This window comes from Rhamphochromis sp. 'chilingali' (assembly GCF_963969265.1).
Source record: "Rhamphochromis sp. 'chilingali' genome assembly, chromosome: 18".
Lineage (NCBI taxonomy): Eukaryota > Metazoa > Chordata > Actinopteri > Cichliformes > Cichlidae > Rhamphochromis > Rhamphochromis sp. 'chilingali'.
Genome location: NC_137945.1, coordinates 3318569 through 3339428, shown reverse-complemented (window position 1 = coordinate 3339428; position 20860 = coordinate 3318569). Strand labels below are relative to the sequence as shown.

At 43.1% G+C, this 20860-nt stretch overlaps 1 long non-coding RNA gene across 1 annotated transcript; it reads right to left on the bottom strand.

Annotated features, from left to right (window-relative positions):
* Positions 1–5069: 5069 nt before the first annotated feature.
* Positions 5070–20768, bottom strand: LOC308385865. The gene is made up of 3 exons (XR_013969660.1): positions 19770–20768; positions 10343–10425; positions 5070–9706 (listed from the first exon to the last, which is right to left on the bottom strand). It is a non-coding gene; the product is annotated as an uncharacterized lncRNA (long non-coding RNA).
* Between the last annotated feature and the right edge of the window lie 92 nt (positions 20769–20860).

The following is a 20860-nucleotide window of genomic DNA, read 5'->3' as shown; positions in this document are numbered from 1 at the left end:
AGGAGTGGGGAATTGGGGAATTTAATCTGAAGAGTGTGTTGGAGGGTAGTAGGGCACAGGTGAGGGAACTGGTGGGGTTTCTGAAGGATATAGGTGTTTATGAAAGAGTGTAGGGTTTTTTTTGTTTTTTGTTTTGATACAGCTTGTAAACTCACTGTCTGACCCATACTCCAGAACAGTAAGAGGTGGTAATGCTCCTTTACGTTGGATGTCAACCGCCGTTAAACACAAAGAAGAAGAAGAAGTAGACTGCATTTCACTCACTGCCTCTGTTTGTATCTCTGTCACTGCAGGACCAACATGGAGCGAGAAGTCAGCGCTCTCAGGAGGCTGACAAACCTCACAGAAGAAAGGGAGAGAAAACATACAGCTGTGATGAGCGTGGGAAGGATTTTACCAAGGCTGAACACCTGAAAACACACCAACTCATCCACAGTGGAGTTAAACCGTACAGCTGTGACTTGTGTGGAAAATCTTTTACCCTGGCTGGAAACTTAAAAAAACACAAAATCATCCACAGTGGAGTTAAAGCATACACCTGTGACTTGTGTGGAAAATCTTTTACCCAGGCTGGAAGCTTAAAAACACACCAACTCATCCACAGTGGAGTTAAAGTGTACACCTGTGACTTGTGTGGAAAATCTTTTACCCTGGCTGGAAACTTAAAAACACACCAACTCATCCACAGTCGATATAAAGTGTACACCTGTGACTTGTGTGGAAAATCTTTTACCCAGGCTTTTAGCTTACAAACACACCAACTCATCCACAGTGGAGTTAAAGCGTACACCTGTGACTTGTGTGGAAAATCTTTTACCTGGGCTGGAAGCTTTAAAAGACACCAACTCACCCACAGTGGAGTTAAAGCATACAACTGTGACTTGTGTGGAAAATCTTTTACCCAGGCTGGAAGCTTAAAAGCACACCAACTCATCCACAGTGGAGTTAAGGCATACACCTGTGACTTGTGTGGAAAATCTTTTACCCAGGCTGGAAGCTTGAAAACACACCAACTCATCCACAGTCGATATAAAGTGTACACCTGTGACTTGTGTGGAAAATCTTTTAACCACACTGGAAGCTTAAAAAGACACCAACTCAGCCACAGTGGAGTTAAAGCGTACACCTGTGACTTGTGTGGAAAATCTTTTACCCACGCTGGAAGCTTACAAACACACCAACTCATCCACAGTGGAGTTAAAGCGTACACCTGTGACTTGTGTGGAAAATCTTTTACCCACGCTGGAAGCTTGCAAACACACCAACTCATCCACAGTGGAATTAAAGCGTACACCTGTGACTTGTGTGGAAAATCTTTTACCCACGCTGGAAGCTTAAAAAGACACCAACTCATCCACAGTGGAGTTAAAGCGTACACCTGTGACTTGTGTGGAAAATCTTTTACCTGGGCTGGAAGTTTAAAAAGACACCAACTCATCCACAGTGGAGTTAAAGCATACACCTGTGACTTGTGTGGAAAATCTTTTACCCAGGCTGTTAGCTTAAAAACACACCAACTCATCCACAGTGGCGTTAAAGCATACACCTGTGACTTGTGTGGAAAATCTTTTACCTGGGCTGGAAGCTTACAAACACACCAACTCATCCACAGTGGGGTTAAAGCGTACACCTGTGACTTGTGTGGAAAATCTTTTTCCCACGCTGTTAGCTTAAAAAGACACCAACTCATCCACAGTGGCGTTAAAGTATACACCTGTGACTTGTGTGGAAAATCTTTTAACCGCACTGGAAGCTTAAAAAGACACCAACTCATCCACAGTGGCATTAAAGCGTACACCTGTGACTTGTGTGGAAAATCTTTTACCCAGGCTGGAAGCTTAAAAACACACCAACTCATCCACAGTGGAGTTAAAGCATACACCTGTGACTTGTGTGGAAAATCTTTTACCCAGGCTGTTAACTTACAAACACACCAACTCATCCACAGTGGAGTTAAGGCATACACCTGTGACTTGTGTGGAAAATCTTTTACCTGGGTTGGAAGCTTAAAAACACACCAACTTATCCATAGTGGCGTTAAAGCATACACCTGTGACTTGTGTGGAAAATCTTTTACCCAGGCTGTTAACTTACAAACACACCAACTTATCCACAGTGGAGTTAAAGCATACACCTGTGACTTGTGTGGAAAATCTTTTACCCAGGCTGTTAGCTTACAAACACACAAACTCATCCACAGTGGAGTTAAAGCATACACCTGTGACTTGTGTGGAAAATCTTTTACCCACGCTGGAGGCTTAAAAACACACCAACTCAGCCACAGTGGAGTTAAGGCGTACAGCTGTGATCAGTGTGGTAAAGCTTTTGCTCGCCATACCTACTTACAGCATCATCAAGTTATCCACTCCGGATTTAAGGCGTACAGCTGCCACATTTGTGGAAAAACCTTCCGCTGGCTAAGTAGCCGAAATATTCACCTCCGCATTCACACTGGAAATGACGTTTACTGCTGTGACCAGTGTGGTAAACTGTTTGTGAAATATAAAGACTTACAACACCATATGTTTACCCACACTGTTGGGAGACCTTATAAATGTGACGTTTGTGATAAGACCTTTAAAGCTCCACGTTACCTTAAAATCCACCAACAGATCCACACCAGAAAGAAACTGCAAGTGCAGTTACTGTGAGTTATGTATGTATATTGTTATCTTCTTATTTAAGACTGACTTTTTGGATCAACTCTTCGCATTAAATTGTGTTCGCATGTAGGGCTGCGCCATATTATACCGTTCACGGTAATACCGGTACAATGCTAGGCAACGATAAGAAAATGAAATATTGTGGTAGAATATGGGTAGACCGTGCATGCGCAGTGACGAAAAAGCACGGTGGTAATTGAGAATGAGAATGGGGGGGAAAGCAGATTGTTGAGTGAAACGGATGAACCAGAATTAGTTTGTAAAAATGGTGCAACTTAACTGGTGTGGTGTTTGTTCGTCAGATAGACAACAAAGCACATTTTTTTTGCACTAAGGTGCTTGTAAATCTGGGAGTAATCTGGGTCCTAAACTCCTTTAAGGTCCCGAAGTCAAACGAATATCACTAGGAGTTAAAAACTGTCTAAATTCTTCCATCTTTAATAAAACAATCAGCGCTGTTGCTTTACCAGGTGTAACTATGATGTTTAACACCCAGGCATCCATGAAAACAGAATTCATTACATTTAGCAGAGTTAGAAGTTAGCAGGAAGTTAGCGGAAGTTAGCTCGCTAGTTTCGCTAGTTACCTAAGCATGATATAGCATGTTCTGACTGAGAGATTTCTGAAAAAAATCTAACGTACAGCTCTGCTATCACTTCCAACATAAATGAAGACAGGAAACAAAACAGCAGTGACGTTTGTAGGGTTACTGAAGTTTGGCTAGCTGGTATGTAATGTGCTACATGATCGCTAGCGACACAGCTATGTTAGCATAACATAAACAGAAAAGCTGGAGGATGAACGCTAACACTTTTCCACTCAATAAAAGTTAACGTGAAGGTTCCTGATGGTTAGAGACAAATGCAATCGCATGGCAGGATGCTGTAAACAGACCAAACTTCAGTCAGGAGAACAACTAAGATAATCCATCCACAATATGAGGTTAGTCATTAATATACTGCAACAAGAATCAGAATCAGAAACTTTATTGTCATTGTCACAAGAACAATGAAATTAAGAATGGTCCCCGATCATTGCATCATCCCTAGCAATATCAAAATATAAATAAAACAATAAAATTCAATAAATAAAATAGATAGAATACTTAAAATACTAATAAGACGTAACAGTAAAACATTCACATACATTCCCACACACATGCTTCAGACCGTGCATAGATTAACACAAGAGTGGCGTGATGGACATTTTTTTGTAGTACTCAGATGTGTTATTGCAGTTGGATAACAACTGTGTTTGAGTCTGTTAGTCCTTGAGCTGATTGCCCTGTACCGTCTGCCTGAGGGCAACAGTTCAAACAGGGAGTGGCCAGGATGTGAGGTGTCTTTTATGATATTTTGGGCCTTTTTAAAACAGTGGACGTTGTGTAGAACTTCCAGTGTGGGGAGAGAGCAGCCAGTGATCTTTTGGGCGGTGTTAATGATCCCTTGGAGTGCTTTCCATGAACAACATGAGAATAGAGCAGCTGTGATAGAATACAGAATTAATGAATCAATGGTACAGAAGTAGAGGAAGCAAGAAGAATGAGTTGAATAGTTTGATTTATCTGACTGCTTTGTTTCGCTTAATGTGCCTAATAATCCCATGCACCTTGTGGTCCGAAAAATACATATTTGACTTTTTTATTTGGCACACTGCAGTTTAATGTAGCAAAGCACCTCTTTTTAACTTCAGTGGATGTCATACATGGTTATGCTCAGGATATGTCAGCCCATTTCTACTGGAAATGCCTTTTGGTTAAACTTTCAGAAAGGAATTTGCATTTGCACTGTTAAATATTTATATAGCTTTAATACACATAAAAAACAGCTGCTTGTTTAAGTAAAATAAATGGATGTTTGGGGGTTTTTTTGCACTGTATTTATTTGCCCAAGAGTAAGTTTGCTAATGATGTTGGTTGAAGCTAATAGAAGCAGTCACGAGAACTAAATAATAGCGCTGTTTTAACGGCACCCTCATCATAGTGCTCTCAAATGCAGCAGCAATCCATTTACTCAAAGTCATAACAGATAGAAAGCAAGGCAGTAGCCTGTGTTCAGAAAAACCCAAAAACATTTTATTCAAATATAATAACCACAATGGTGGAGAGGGAAACAAAGAGAAACTGGCTTCTTTTTCCAGTATAACCATGTTTACAGGCTGTTCTAGTGTTTATGTTTTACACGCTTGTCCAAACAACAAATAAGTTAAATTTCAAAAGGTCTTTTCCAGCGAACATAAGAAGAAAATAAAAGTCTGGCGTAGAGTTAAGTCTTCAGTGTGATTTAGTGCATCTCAAATAAATGAATAATCCAAAAAGTATTGTTAGGATTTAAATATATATATATTCTTAATGCTTATTTTCTGATTAGATTGTTTCATGTATTTTAATAATAGAGGCCTTTATAAACCAGGCCCAGAGGTGACAAAGATCTAGGTCGGAAGGTGACAAGTTGCCCTGGCAACAGACTTTAGAAAGGAGAAGTAAAAAAAAGAGGAAGTTTAGTGCAGAGCTGCACCTGAAATCTGACACAAAGAAAGAGGAACTGAGTAAACTGAGGGTGTGTGTGTGACGTGCAGCGGAAATATATATAACCATGCTGGCTGCTACTGCTTTCAGACCTGAGCGTGTGTGTTCATGTGTTCGGGTCTCCGTTTCCGGAAATGTAAAATAAAGATAATTTTTTTCAGCTTTCTTTGCTGCCAAAAGAATTCAAAGAACGAAATTTATAGTATCTTTATTAATACTGGAACAAACAAGCAAATAAGGTAAAATATTCCCTCCAAACAAAACGTTTAAAAACATACAAATTTGACAGGAAATCTATCTGCACCTTCCAGTGTGCAATGTGGCAATAAGTTCGCCCATGTTTGGACTTCTTCTGTGTTCCGCAAATCAGTCCGTGGATGATTACATTGCTCCGCCCATCAAAAAGTCTACGCATGCGCGAATATCTCAGTTAGTGGACTGACGATTGTTGGTTGGAAAATTTTTACATTTCACCCAACCTTACTGGGTAGTCTAAAGAGCACTGAAAGGAAGGCAACTGGACTTCCTTGAAGATGTTTCAACTATCTTCCGAGAAGCTTCTTTGGTCCTAAGAGCAATTAGGTCGGTTTACCAGGTCCCAATTCAATTTGATTTTGACTCTATCAGAAATATTATTCTTATATTATAATATTATAATTATGATCATATAGCTTGGATATATATAGTGTAGCCCTGACAGAGCCCATCACCCACTGGGAATGAGTCCTTATTGCCGGCAATGCGAACCAAGCTCTTGCAACGGTTGTATAGGGATCGAATGGCCCGTAGCAATGGGCCAGACACCCCATACTCCCGCAACACCTCCCACAGGACACCCCAAGGGATTGTTCCTCCTGTATCCGAGGTTCGACTAGCGGACGAACTCTCCTTTCCAGCACCCTGGCATAGACTTTCCCAGGGAGGCTGAGGAGTGTGATCCCCTGTAGTTGGAACACACCCTACGGTCCCACTTCTTAAAGATGGGGACTACCACCCCGGTCTGCCAGTCCACAGGTACTGCCCCTGATCTCCACGCAACATTGCAGAGGCGTGTCAACCAGGACAGCCCTACATCGTCCAGAGCCTTCAGGAACTCAGGGCGGACCTCATCAACACCAGGGGCTCTGCCACCAAGGAGTTGTTTAACTGCCTCAGTGACCTCGCCCCCGGAAATTGGCGGGTCATTCCCCTCATCCCCAGACTCTGCTTCCTCCTCGGAAGACGTGTCAGTGGGATTAAGGAGGTCCTCGAAGTATTCCTTCCACCGCCTGAAAATTTTCTCAGTCGACGTCAGCAGCGCTCCTCCAGCACTATACACAGTGCAGGTAGAGCACCGCTTTCCCCTCCTGAGACGCCTGACGGTTTGCCAAAATCTCTTCGAGGCAGTCCAAAAGTCTTTTTCCATGGCCTCTCCGAACTCCTCCGAACTGTTGAAGCTCTGCCGGAGGTGTGCGTGTGTGATCTCGCGGACTGGGGCCTCTGCTAGATGTTCCCAGCACACCCTCACTACGCGTTTAGGTGCACCAGGTCTGTCCAGCGTCCTCCCCCGCCACCTGATCCAACTCACCACCAGGTGGTGATCAGTTGACAGCTCAGCCCTTCTCTTTACCCGAGTGTCCAGAACATATGGTTGCAGGTCTGGTGATACGATTACAAAATTGATCATCGACCTACGGCCTAGAGCGTGCCACGTGCACTCTTATGTTCGAACAAGGTGTTCGTTATGGCCAATTTGTGATTAGCACAGAAGTCCAATAACAAAGCACCACTCGGGTTCAGATCAGGGAGGCTGTTCCTCCCAATCACGCCCCTCCAGGTCTCGCTGTCGTTACCCACGTGAGCATTGAAGTCTCCAGGTGGAGCACCTTCCAGCACCCCCCCATGGACTAAGGCACCACCAGACACTCGCCTTGGGCACCTTCCCCGGGCCTGGCTCCAGGGCGGGGCCCCGGTAACCCTATCCCGGGCGGGTTAACTGTTCGCTCGATGTTCTTTTCATAAGGGTCTTCTGAATCGCTCTTTGTCTGGTCCCTCACCCAGGACCAATTTGCCATGGGAGACCCTACCAGGGGGCAAAAGCCCCCAGACAACATATCCCCTGGGATCCCTGGGACACACAAACCCCTCCACCACGCTAAGGTAGCGATTCAAGGAGGAGATTTTCCAATTGGCTAAAAATTACAGGGGAGAGGGATGCTGCTAGCTAGCCAGTCCTGTATAATATGGCCTTAAAGCGAGCAAAAAAAGGTAATTCCTGGACTTTTATGCCAATTTGGACAGAAGACTGGGGTTTTGTGCAACAGAAAGATCATGCTATATGTGCCCTTTGCCTTGAGAGTGTTGGTTGCCAGACCTCCAATGTTAAACAACAGTTTGAGATGAAAGATCAAGAAGCTTCAAGTATGAGGCAGAGAAAGTTGAATCAATTACACGTGCTGTGTCAAGATATGAGAAGCAAGCAAGTACTCTTGCACATTTTTACAGCTGCTAAACATCATGGACCATAAGTAAGTTTTCGTATTGGGCAGTGCATTGCTAAACATGGAGAGCTGTTTACAGACGGAGAATTTATTAAGGAGGCTTTTCTCTCAAGCTCAGAGATGTTATTTAATGGGCTTCCAAACAAAGATGCAATTAAAGCAAGGATTCAAGACATACCTGCATCAGCCAGAACTGTGGAATGATACATCCAGGAAATAGGTAACAATGTCAGAGCCCAACAAACAGCTGCTTTGAAAGAAGCCCAGGTGTTTAGTGTAGCTTTGGACAAAAGCGTTGATATCAGTGAGGTTCCACGTTTGGCTGTTCTGGTAAGATCCTGTGATGTGGAAGTACAAGAGGAACTCTTCTGCTTAACCCCGATGCCTGAAAAAACGTGATGTGGGGTGTGGTGAGGTGTGGTCGGCGACGCCGTGCAGGTCTGCAATCACGTCCGCCGTGTGAAAACACGCTCTAAATGATGATCTGTGGTCCCGCCGTGCCTTATTCACACCACGTGAGGGTATTGGCAAGGTTTTTAAGGAGTGTTTTGATGAGCGAGGCATTGGCATTACATTGTGCTGTGACAAATAATGATGCACCAGCCATTGCTGGAAAACACAGGGGTGCTGTTACCTTAATTGAGGAACAAGTTGGTCATCTCATCATTAAACAACACTGAATAAAAGAGTTAGAAAACCTTTGTGCCAAGATGTCAAATTCAGATCTTCATGACGCCATGGCCACAGTGGCAAAAATCGTGAACTTTATAGTTAAGCAATCTGCTTTGACACCGCCAATTCCAGTCTGTGCTCGAGGAGATGGATAGCTCATGCATAGACATCCCACTCCACTGTGCTATCAGATGGCATAGCTGTGGAAATGTTCTGGAACGATTTGTGGATTGTTTTGATGTGGTTAGAAAAAATCCTGGCAGAAAAGGTGCAAAGCCGTCCGAAGTCAGAGACCAGAATTGGGTTGAAAAACGGGACACTTCAGCGAGTTACAAAATGTGATCCCCAGATAACACAACTGGCAAATACAAAGCAGCGGCAGGGATCACATTAACCTGCAAATCCCAACATAACTCTTCCAAAATTATTAGACACCCAAGCAATGGCACTGGATTCGCTACTGACGCCAGGTGAACTCCAGGAAGCTCTGATAAATATGCCCAATCATAAGGCTCCAGGTCCAGACGGTTTTTCAACAGATTTTTACAAAGAATTCTGGACGATTGTGGCACCAGCTTTTCACAGGATGTTGCAGGAAATCAAAGAAAATGGTAGACTACCACCATATATGAACTCTGCAAATATCAGTCTCTTACTAAAACCAGGCAAAGACCCTGTATTTCCTTCAAGCTATCGTCCAATATCCCTTATTAATGTAGACCTTAAAATAATCTGCAAAGCTCTCTCAAAAAGATTAGAGAAAATAACCCCCCTTTTAATTCATCCTGACCAAACTGGTTTTATAAAAGTTAGGCACTCATCAACAAATACACGTAGATTACTTAATTTAATAGACCACTCATGCAGTAAAAACATTGAAACCATAATCTTTTCTTTAGATGCAGAAAAAGCATTTGACAGAGTTAACTGGAAATTTCTATTTGCAACTTTACACAAATTTGGTTTTGGATCCTCTTTCATAAACTGGTTAAAAATATTATATAATTCCCCAACAGCTTGTGTCAGAACAAATGACCAAACATCCTCCAGCTTCCCTCTCTTGAGGGGTACCAGACAGGGATGCCCACTCTCCCCTTCACTGTTTGTAATTTTTATTGAGCCAGCAGCAATTAGACAGGCTACAACAATTACGGGCATAAAATGTAAGAATGTAGAACATAAAATCAGCCTTTATGCGGATGATGTGTTACTTTTTCTCCAAAATTCACAAACCAATCTCTCTGGGGTAATTGCATTGATAAATTCTTTCTCAAGTGTCTCAGATTATTCAATTAACTGGTTGAAATCAACAGTTCTTCCGATTAATTGCTCCTTCCATAATTCTTCCTCTGCCCCACTGCAATCTGGAAATATAAAATATTTAGGTATTAATGTCTCTCCTAAGCTTTCACACTTAACTAAATTAAACCACATCCCACTTCTAAAGAAAGTAGAAGGCGATCTGACTAGATGGAAATCTTTACCCATATTACTCATGGGAAGGGTCGCCGCTATAAAAAAGATGGTCTTGCCAAAAATAAACTATTTATTTTCAATGATCCCAAATAAGCCATCACAAGATTGGTTCAGATCTCTAGACTCGTATATTTCTAAATTCCTTTGGAAAGATAAACCCCCACGTATCAGCTTAAAAACACTACAAAAGACCAAGGATAAAGGAGGATTAGATCTGCCAAACTTTAATCACTATTTTTTAGCCAATAGGCTTCAGTTCATCTGTTTGAGTACTTGTTTGAGTACTTACGATTGTTTTGTTTTTTTGTTGTTGTTTTTTTGTACTTTTCATATTTTACATTTATATTTATTATTGAAACTTGCACCAAGGGAGCGGCACTCCAATTTCGTTGTACTCTGTACAATGACAATAAAGGCTATTCTATTCTATTCTATCTCTAGATGGTTTAAACACACCCTCTTAGATGAACCTTGGATAGATGTAGAACAGGCACTATGTAATAATCTAGAAATTTCATACCTACCATTTTTCAGCTCAAACATCAAACGACATGAATGCTTTAAAAGCATCAACATCAGCTCTTCTCTGACAGCATGGTGGGAGATTCTAAAAATGACAGAGTCTTCATTAATCCCATGCAAACGTACACCTATCTGGAACAATCCGGACATATTACAAAACAATAATATGATAAACTTTCCAGTTTGGAATTTCAAATGAATTAAATACTTGGAACATATATTGGAAGGAACAAACTTTATTTCATTTGACAGACTAGTTACACAATATGGGATCAACAAGAAACGATTTTTGGAATATCAACAAATTAAATCCATAGTAAAAAGAAATGTAATCCTAGTGAAGCTGAATTACAAACACCATCGAGTGTGGTACAATTTTTTAGTCTAAAACCCCCCAAATTATTGTCTAATATATACAGAACACTTTCTAAAATAGATGAATCAATATCCCTTCCTTGCAAAATGGGAAGCAGATTTATCGATCAGCTTAGACCAAAACCTTTGGTCTCAGATATGCTTAAAAACCTTTCAATGGATCAGCAATCCTAGTTTTCAATTAATACAATACAAAATATTACATAGAGTGCAATATACTGGTCATGGGATGTTCAAGATGGGCTATACGCTGTGAAGATCAGAGAAATATTTTACTGCTATTGTTCATGGTCATCATCACTACCATTGCATTAATAACATTAATAACATAATCTACAGCATTGATATTGTATTCAGATGTTTAAACATATTGGCACCCAATTAACTTTTATTACAGGTGCAGTTATAACCACTTTAAAGTGTTGAGTTAAATCTATAATCTTAAATGCTTTTGAATGCTTCATAATGTTAAAAGTTTATATGCAGATTATATTGCATTATAAAAGAAAGCCCTAACTCTGAGTACACTCTGTGCCAAAGTAGACAGGAAACGTAGGCTTTTGCAGAGCGTGCTTGTGAAAGTGAAACTAAAGCAGAGTCTAAGTGTGAGTTACTTTGAGAAGCTGTTGGGAGGATGCTATTTGAATAATCAGGTTATTCATTATTATCTTTTATTCATTTATATCTTTTTATTAAGCTTTGAGTAGTGGCATTCATTTACAGCATTTATTCAATATATTACATATATATATAGTAGGGGTGCAACGATACACAAAATTCACGGTTCGGTTCGGTTCGATACTTTGGTGTCACGGTTCGATATTTTTTCGATACAAAAAAATGTTCATGCATTTTTAATTTGTCATTTATTAAAATTATAAATATATATTTTAACTCAAAAGTACAGTTTTTAAATTTAACCCTAACCCTTGTGCGTGTTTTTTATTTTGACAGCGAATGCGCACCTGCGGACCACTTATGTGCAGCCCTGGTTATTTAGCTCGTCATATCGCAGCCACAGAAATTCTTTTGTCCATGAAACCATAAAGCTGCACTTTCTTTTTGCCTTATAGTCTGATTTGTCATAACTTCTCCGTTTTGTGGTAAGCTTTTCTTTGGCTGTCACTTCTTCACCCTGACCTGTCTTATTTGGCTCAGCAGAACTGAAATGCTTTTACACACTCACTCACATAAGCTCAGCGATTCTCTGCGCGATCAACCTATCACATGTTTAAGCTTGCTGCGGGAGATTTCACTTGTCATGTTTGCATAGTAAGCTAACGATTAATAAGACGATGTCAGAGGAATTGGTGCACAAATTATCATCACTCTCAGATCAGTGCTGTCGCTCTCTATACACAGTTCGCACGATTGCAAAGTGAAAGCAAAAAAACGAGCGCAAATTCAAACGCGACTTCAATATGTCACATATTGACAGTGGCTCACCGATGCCAATGACATAATTACCCAGCTACATTTCTGAAAGAATGCAAAAGCATTGACATATATTTTTCCTACAATAGCCCGACGGGCAGGGCAGAGATAGATTTTGGTAGCCCGACTGAAAAAATCGCTAGCTCCGGGACGTCGGGCTAGCAATATTGCAAGCCCTGTATCTGATTGAGGAATCACTCATCTTTGGAAAAGAGAGTTTATTACAGAGAAATGGCTCTTTCCAAAATAAAAGCTATACTATCCGCTTCTTCTGGGCTATATTCTCAGCAGCATAAGGAGAATCATGTGCTAACAGCTGTCTAAATGACTCGGCTAAAGTTAGTAGCATGCTTGCTTTTTTTTGTCTGCTTCCACTTGTCTTTGCACTAGGATGATGTCGGCGTAAATGTGCAGTCATATTCGTTGTGTTCCCACTAGTGCTTTCAGGTTAATCTCCTTGAAATGACCTTAACGCCACAACACGGCAAATCTCCGTTAACGAGCTACCGCCGATCGCTCTGTGCATGGGGCTAGACGGCCAACACGTTAACGAGCTAACTGCGCTAACACACTAGTTCACACCAATGTAATTGAGCATTGCATGGCACATCCAACATACTGTTTTACTTTAGTCCATGACTCGCTTACCTTCAGGGTCATACGTCACATGAAAACCAAAATAATTCCAAACGCCAGATCTGAATGAGGGTGGGGGAGGTGCCCTGCGCTCTTCCTTCTGACTATGCTGTCTGTGTTGAGCGCTCAGTGGATCTGCGCTCGACAGTGCAGCCTAGGCGGAGTAGTCGAACACAGATTCACTGAGCGCTCAACACAGACAGCATCGTCAGAAGGAAAATTGATAAAATAAATTACAAATGTTGTATTGTTCGATACATATGCGTACCGAACCGAAAGCACTGTATCGAACGGTTCAATATCGATACGAATATTGTTGCACCCCTAATATATAGTTATAGTAAACTGCTACACATCTGAGAGTGGCCTCTGTCTGGTTGTGAGCGTTAGTGGGTGAGGTGAGAGGTGACACAGAGTGCCAATTGAGGTCAGGACACACACACACATACACACTGTAGGTAGGCTTATGTTCTAGGTGAGAGTTCAGACATATTTTGCTTGTAACTGCATTTTTGTGCGTGCAGAATTTCTAGTTTGTTGCAGAGCATGGCCCGAGGTTTTGGAGAAGCGAGAGCGAGCTACCGGAAGCACCTGGCGTGGAGGCGAAGAAGATGCTCTTTCAAACAGTGTTAAAGTCGTTAACGGAGCATTTGTGGTTTTGAAACTTATGCATGTGATGATGCATGAGGGGGCGTCATAAAATTAAACCCTGATGGTATAAAACAACTGCTTGTGTATTGTTAGGGAGATCGATGCTGTCTGAGTACAGTGTTCATCTCCCACACGTGTGTTCATTAAAATCATCATTTGACTCCACCCGGCCGGATCAGTGTTTTATTTTGGAATTCCTCCTGTATCCCTCCTCAATATTTGAACCCTTAACAACGCCTTCCAACAACTGCTCACACTGTCTAGCAAATACACCGGACAATTACATCCACGCTCTTTGGTTCTGTCCACCAGTTCAGAAGTTTTGGCGCGAGATATGTGAAGACTTATCAAAGCGTCTGAAATGTAACATTCCAGCCTCCCCTTTAGTATGCGTGCTGGGCAACTTGGATGAGGTCACTGCAGAAATAAACATGTTGTTTTTACGGCCCTATGCATTGCCAAGAAAATGGTCCTCATTAACTGGAAAAATAAAAATAATCCTAATTCTAACCAATATAAAAACCATCTAATAGATCACATTAGTCTTGATACAGCCTCTGCCATCACATTTGATCAATCCCTTTGGGCTCCTTTGATCGGCTTCATCACCTAGTGGGGGTGGGGGGTCATGGTTTGGTCCTGCCTTCGCTATTGTGGTTGATATGGGGGTAGGGACGGCCTTAGGACGTCTGGGGAGTCCCTAGGGACGTTTCCCTAGAGGGACTAACCTGGGGGATGTGGCCATGACCTGGTTAGGGGCTCTGGTGGCTCTTAGATGGTGTTTTCCTTGTGGCTGCATACAGCGGAGATGGGGGAGGGTCTGTGCTGGCGGATGTTGGTTACTGGCCTGGTAGCCTGGCTGCTGCTGGGTGGGTCCGAGATGGGCGTGGAGGCTTGGGGGTCTGGGGGTGCTCGGCCCCCGGTCTGGGGTGCTGGCTGGGCCTTGGGGGCTTGGGTCCTGGCTGTTGTGTCGCCAGAGCTGTGGGTGGGTGGGTGGGTGGGTGCAGGTGGGGCTTAGCCCCAGTGCAGGGGACCTCTGATGCATCGGTCCAACTAGGGGGCTCTCTAACTGGTGGGGAGGCTGTTATATCTTTGCAGGTGGTCTCCTCTCTACAGGAGCTCACTCTGCAGGTGGGGGAGAGATATAGGAGAGGTGGAGAATGAACTCAACTTGGATGTCTATTGTGTTGTGTAGTTCGGGAGATGATTGGATGATGGGGTGCAGTTTTCTCCCGGGTGGAGTCGGGTGGGCTCCCCCGGACTCTGTGGGGCTGGGCGCTGCTGCTGCTGTGGGCCCCGGTCCGGATGGGCCTGGGCCCCTTTGCCCTTCCCTCCCCATCTCCAGCTGCCTCCCTCTTCCCGCTCCACCACAATCACCCACACATTCAGGGCCTTGGGTTAAAGGTGTGTCACCAGGGTGCAGGGGAGGCATCCCCCCCTCTGTCCCCTTCTGGCTGCCTCTGCCTCAATTTTATCCCACAACTTAGACATTCACATTACTCACACTCTCATTACACATACATATAGGATCTTGGGGGTGGGCACGCTACACTGTTTCCAAATTACCATCAGGGTGTACAACCTCACCCCTGGCGTCGTTGCCCACCTCCCAATTTTAAATACATGTAGACATTGAGAGCTAGCAGGAGGGGCTGTGCGCTTACCTGCTGCTCTCTGGCAGGTAGCTCCATGCCCTCCTTGGTTTTAAATGCACCTTAGAACACACATGCATCAACACTACAATGAGCGGGTGGAGGGAGGTTTGGAGTCTTCTCTCACCCCCGTTCTCTGCGGCCTGCTGGAGCGGGGGGGGCTAGGAGGAGTTGGCCGTCCGACTGCGGTCTGGAATGTGGGGCCTCCCTGCTGCTGCCGAGCCGGGGCAGTCTGCTTCTCTCCACCCCAGGGAAAAGGGTTACACTACCTGGGTCTTGGTGCAGTTTCCCCCTCCGGGGGCAAGGGTACCTAGCCCTGGGGCTTAGAGTACGCTTGGGGAGTGTGATTGCGTGTACAGCGTCTCTCAATGTCTGTCTCCACGTTGGGTGAATGTTGAGTGCATATTAGAGCATGAGGGTGGGAATGGATGTTTGTTTCTGTGTGTGCCTGTATGTCTGTGTCTATATGTCAGGTCAGGTATCAGACGCCACCTCTCTGGGGACATCTCAGGCCCTCCAAGGTATGGAGGCCTATCTCCCCCCACCACTTCCCCTGTCAGTGGCAGACGCCCGCAGGCATCGGTGCCTGGGGATGGGCGTCCAGGTACACACCGGCTCACTCCTTGGTGGCTGCTTGTCGGGGCCTGGAGCCTGGGGCTCGGTCACTCAGGCACAGCTGGCTGCCGGCGGAACTCCCGGGCACATCACTGCAACTCCCCCTGGCTTCTGCTCCGCGGCTGCTGAGTGAGCCCTCATCTGGGACTCTCCTCAGCTCTTTCTGGGATAGTGGCACAGCTGCCCCTCTGTTGGTCTTCCTTGGTCTCTTGTGTTCTGGGGGCCTCTGGATGTCTGGAGTCTTGATCTCCTCCATACCTGCTTCATGTCCTGGAGGACGGGGCTGTTGCTCCCCACACCCTCTAGCAGATCATTACATGAAGGAACCTTTTAAATACGAGCGCGTCCATGCTCACAGGTGTACACACGGGGACTCACACACACAAACTACACCCTTTTTGGCTCCTACCTCAAACCACACTGTGCGCTGTCGATCTTACAATAATGTTTAATATTTAGTATTTACTGTTACACTCCCATAGATCATCGTGATGTTGTTTTTTTATGTTGCTCGTTTTGTTCTTTCTTCTGCTTGTTTTCTCTTTTTTCTTTTTCAACAGGTGATCCAGGAGATTGATATATGTATTTTTTGTCTGCTTATTTTGTTTCTATTTTGTTTTTTGCCCTTTATCCCCGTCCCTCTTCCCCGTTGTTTTTCTTTCCCTCTTTCTTTCTCCCCTTTCTTTTCCCCAGTCAAGTCTGTCCCGTATTAAACAAGTAAAAATAAAATAAAATGAACAATAAAAGGTGAATCAAATACACCATTACTGGGATGGTCCATTTAGTAAAGTAAATCCGTTGGGCATCTTTCTTCGCCTTTAGACAATAATTCTGATGGCAAAAGAGCCAAACGGGACAGGCAAAAAAAAAAAGAAAAAGAAGAAGGATCTAAAACTTGGAGATATAGTCATTATAATGGATTCTTCTGCACCATGTGTTTCCTGGCCACTTGGAAGAGTTCTGGAAACCATTCATGACAAAAATGGACTTGTACAATCTGTACTTTTAAAAACAAAAACTAACATTCTTGAAAGACCTGTAACTAAACTTTACCTGTTACATTAGACATTGGTATAAAAGTGTATTTAAATGCTCTGTTTGCTTTTGGTTATTTATGTGACTTTATATGTCTAAAGTAGACTGTGTGAGTGGCTCCTTATTTTCTTTGTGATTAGAATTGCCATGTCTGATAGCCATTACAATTAGTGGTTGGGGCGTAGGAGCCATTTTTGGGTTAATAACATATGTGGCCACCAGAGGTCACCTTTTTCTGTTTTGGTATGGTTTGTTCATGTAAAGGTATTTAAGGTAGACACACTTAGTCGGCATCAGGTGTGTCGTTAATTGTAAGAAGGCAAACAGTTTGTGACCGGCAGTGTTGGGTAAGTTACTTTAAAAAAGTAATTAATTACTAATTACTTAGTCAGTACTCTACAGTACGCAGAGGTAGCATCTCTTCCACAATGTTGCCTGCAATAATTTTTTTAAGCTCACCTTCAGACGTTTTCTGTGCTGCTGAAGTAAAATCCAGCTTTGCCTGCTTAGCAGGAGTTGCCATGGTGTTATCCATGGATGATGAACAAGAAGTGTTCGTCTATGCTCTCATGTCATGCGCTTCATTAGATTACTCATGCTATTAACAGCTGCTGATAGTTTTTTCTCGCCAAGACATATAGCTTACATATTACTGTAATATTCTTGTCTGCTTGTTTCAGAAAAGTGAAGAGACGGGACTATGTCCATTTCATAAAACAGCCACTCGCTTCAGCCGAGTCCGACATCTTCCGCTTTAGAATACAACTATGCAGCAAACTGGTGCGAAATGACACGCACCTACACTACAGCGATGTTAAAGCGGCAGAGTTTACTTCTATGTTTAGAAGACAAATTATTGAAATTAAATAACAATATTCAGCGAGTTTAATTATTTTACAATGTAACGCAAGTACATTGAACAGTAATTAGTTACTCTACTTTTTCAGTGGAAAAGTAATTTAATTACAGTAACGCGTTACTTAGTAACGCATTACACCCAACACTGGTGACCGCTGCGCTGTTATGTTAAGATGATATTGGAATAAAGACCAAAAAGGAAGAGATAAGTACTGCTGGAGCTATTGGACTGTTTAATTAATTCATGCATACCAGGGACATCGTGTCACCCCCGTTAACGACCACCTCAGTGGCTTCAAGCGTAGGCTTTGCCTCTACAATTATTCCTGTTAAATATTAAACTCCACTGAGACAGCTGGTGACACAAATCTGAAGGCTAGACTGTCCCAGTTTCCAGCCTCGCATTTCCAGCCTTCTCAGTCTTCGAAGGATCCTGCCCACATAGACCGCGAAGGCTGGTTCCTCTGAACAATGCGGCTTATGTTTTGGGATACACAATTCATAGCGCGGCGGTGGGTGTGGATAATTTTGCCGCAAAATGCGGCAGAAGGGAGCGGCCGAAGAGTGAACTTCGCATTTATTCATGTGCAAATGTTTAATAATGAAGAACATTAAAACATTACTGTTGGCCACATGTGAGCAAAGTTATGAGACATTAGTGATGTTTGTGCTAGAGATGGCACGATACTACTTTTTTATGTCCGATACTAATATCTTAAATTTGGATATCTGCCGATACAGATATGAATCCGATGTAGTGTGTCTTTTAATTAATAAAATAGTTTTTTAATATCTTGCTGCATTTTGTATAAGTTCATACTCAAGTTTAAATAAACAACAACACTAAAGCTATTCTGTTATACCTGTATGTAAAAAATACACTGCACCCAAAATATTTCATAGTTCAGCAACAGTGATCAATCTAATAAACTTAAACCTGCTCCATCTGTTGGGTCTGTCTAGCACAGGCCCACCGCTGGAACGAGACAATTTAACTACACAGCAAAAGCACCGAACACCAAGTAAGCAAAGTTCTTTGTGTTACTCATGCATGAGGGAGACCGGAGCCAGATGTCGTTCCGCCCACTTGACCTCTGTCGGACTCTCAGCCAGGTTCCCCATAGCACTAATTTTATTGTGGTTAGATGAATATGCATAGGTTCATCAACATATGACGTCTACATACACACAAAGAGTACCTTGCCTGTGCGTTGTGCAAGTGTGTGTGTGTGTGTGTGGGGGGGGGGGGGGGGGGGGGTCAGTTATAGTGTGACCCCATAAACGACTTCCCTAAACCTGCTGGCCTGGAAGTCCAGCAGTTCATCTAAAAACCATGGCATTAATTATACAACTATAAGCATACAATCAGTAGATATTTCTAAGCATAAATGACAATCAACAATATAAATCTAACACCATCCTTCCTATTCTGGTACGAATAGGGTTGCAAACTCCAAGCAAAAGAAAGAAAATAGGGAACCAGCCCCCACCCTCCACCTCGTGATGCTTAATCAATGTAATCAACTTTAATTTGATGCAGTGTGAAAAAAATGCACATAAATAAATTATTTTTCAACGATAATTAAATAGATTCAGCATCTTTCTTCAACAGAATTGCAGACTGCACAGATGGTACCTTCCCAAAGGAAATAGTACTATAACTTACTAGGGTATATTAGACTTAACAGTTACTATTTACAGTATTGGACTTCTATACATTTTACATCAGATTAAAACTTTGGGTGTAAGATTTAGATAATTATTTATTAAAAGCTAGACATTTTAAAACAGAATAAAAAAGAAAATTATGCCTTTGTGCCCCCCTTTTCCCTGTTAATGCCCTATCGGCCCCCCTGGCTAAACTTACCAGCCGTCAGTTACGTAGAAAAAGATCCTGGTCTAGAAAGTAATATTAAATAAATTCTAACAACAGCTTATCAAGCTTAAACGTGCTGCTGTTGTTCAGCTGCTGGTTTCCTCTTTCTGGCGCAAAGTGGGCCAAAAACAAAGATAGAAGGACTCGCGACAGAAAAGCCGAAAAGCTGATCATTAATCAGTTTCACGATGGAATTAGCAGCAGGAGAGGGAGGGAGAAGAGGCACTTGCTCCATACATCGGTTGTTAAGCTTAACACGGGAATGCTTTACAAACATTCAGAGATGAACTTACTCACTTGCTTTACTTCTCTCTGGGATAACTTCCTCGGAGATGAAATGCCGCATTGCTAGCGAGGCCACAAATACACACAGCCGCTCTGTCACGAGAGCACACTGCTGTGTGGCCGGCATAGTGTACAGGAACATCTGTGCCGAGTATAACCTGGAAGTCCCGAGGTCAAAATGGGAGATGCCCCCAAGGGTGGTGGAGAGTGACCGAGCTAAGATCCTGTGGGACTTCCAGATACAGACGGACAAAATGGTGGTGGCTAACCAACCGGACATAGTGGTGGTAGACAAACAGAAGAAGACGGCCGTAGTGATCGATGTAGCGGTTCAAATGACAGCAATATCAGGAAGAAGGAACACGAGAAGCTGGAGAAATACCAAGGGCTCAGAGAAGAGCTCGAGAGGATGTGGAGGGTGAAGGTAACAGTGGTCCCCGTGGTAATCGGAGCACTAGGTGCGGTGACTCCCAAGCTAGGCGAGTGGCTCCAGCAGATCCCGGGAACAACATCGGAGATCTCTGTCCAGAAGAGCGCAGTCCTGGGAACAGCTAAGATACTGCAGGACCCTCAAGCTCCCAGGCCTAGAGGACCCGATATATATATATGTATAATTGTTATTTACTAACTAATCTTGAAATGACTGTTCAGTACAGAAATAAAGCCCAACAATCATGTTTTTACAGTCTCGTGGTCTCAGCCTCAGATACTCAACTAATCAAAGTGATGTCATGACAAAAATGAATGACAAACAAAAAAAATTTTCTCCTTCATTTCTGTCAAACAAAGCTGTATCATCATCATAGTATCATGGTTGCTAGGCAACCTGAACGGCCCGACGAAGGCTAGACCGTCCCATTTCACAAGCCTCTCACTTCCGCGCACCGTACGTAGTACACGTAGTGCGCGTATTTCAAGCGTACGGTCTCTTAATTGGGATACAGCCATTGATACGGAGAGACTAGTGTAAGGCTGTTCCAATTCTCAGCACCGCTCTTCTCTTTTCCTGTGTCCTTAGCAATTCTCCTTCCCATGATGACGTTTTCAACGAGGCCCAGGAAAAGAACCGAGGAAAAGGAAAGAGGAGGTACTTTTGGAAAACA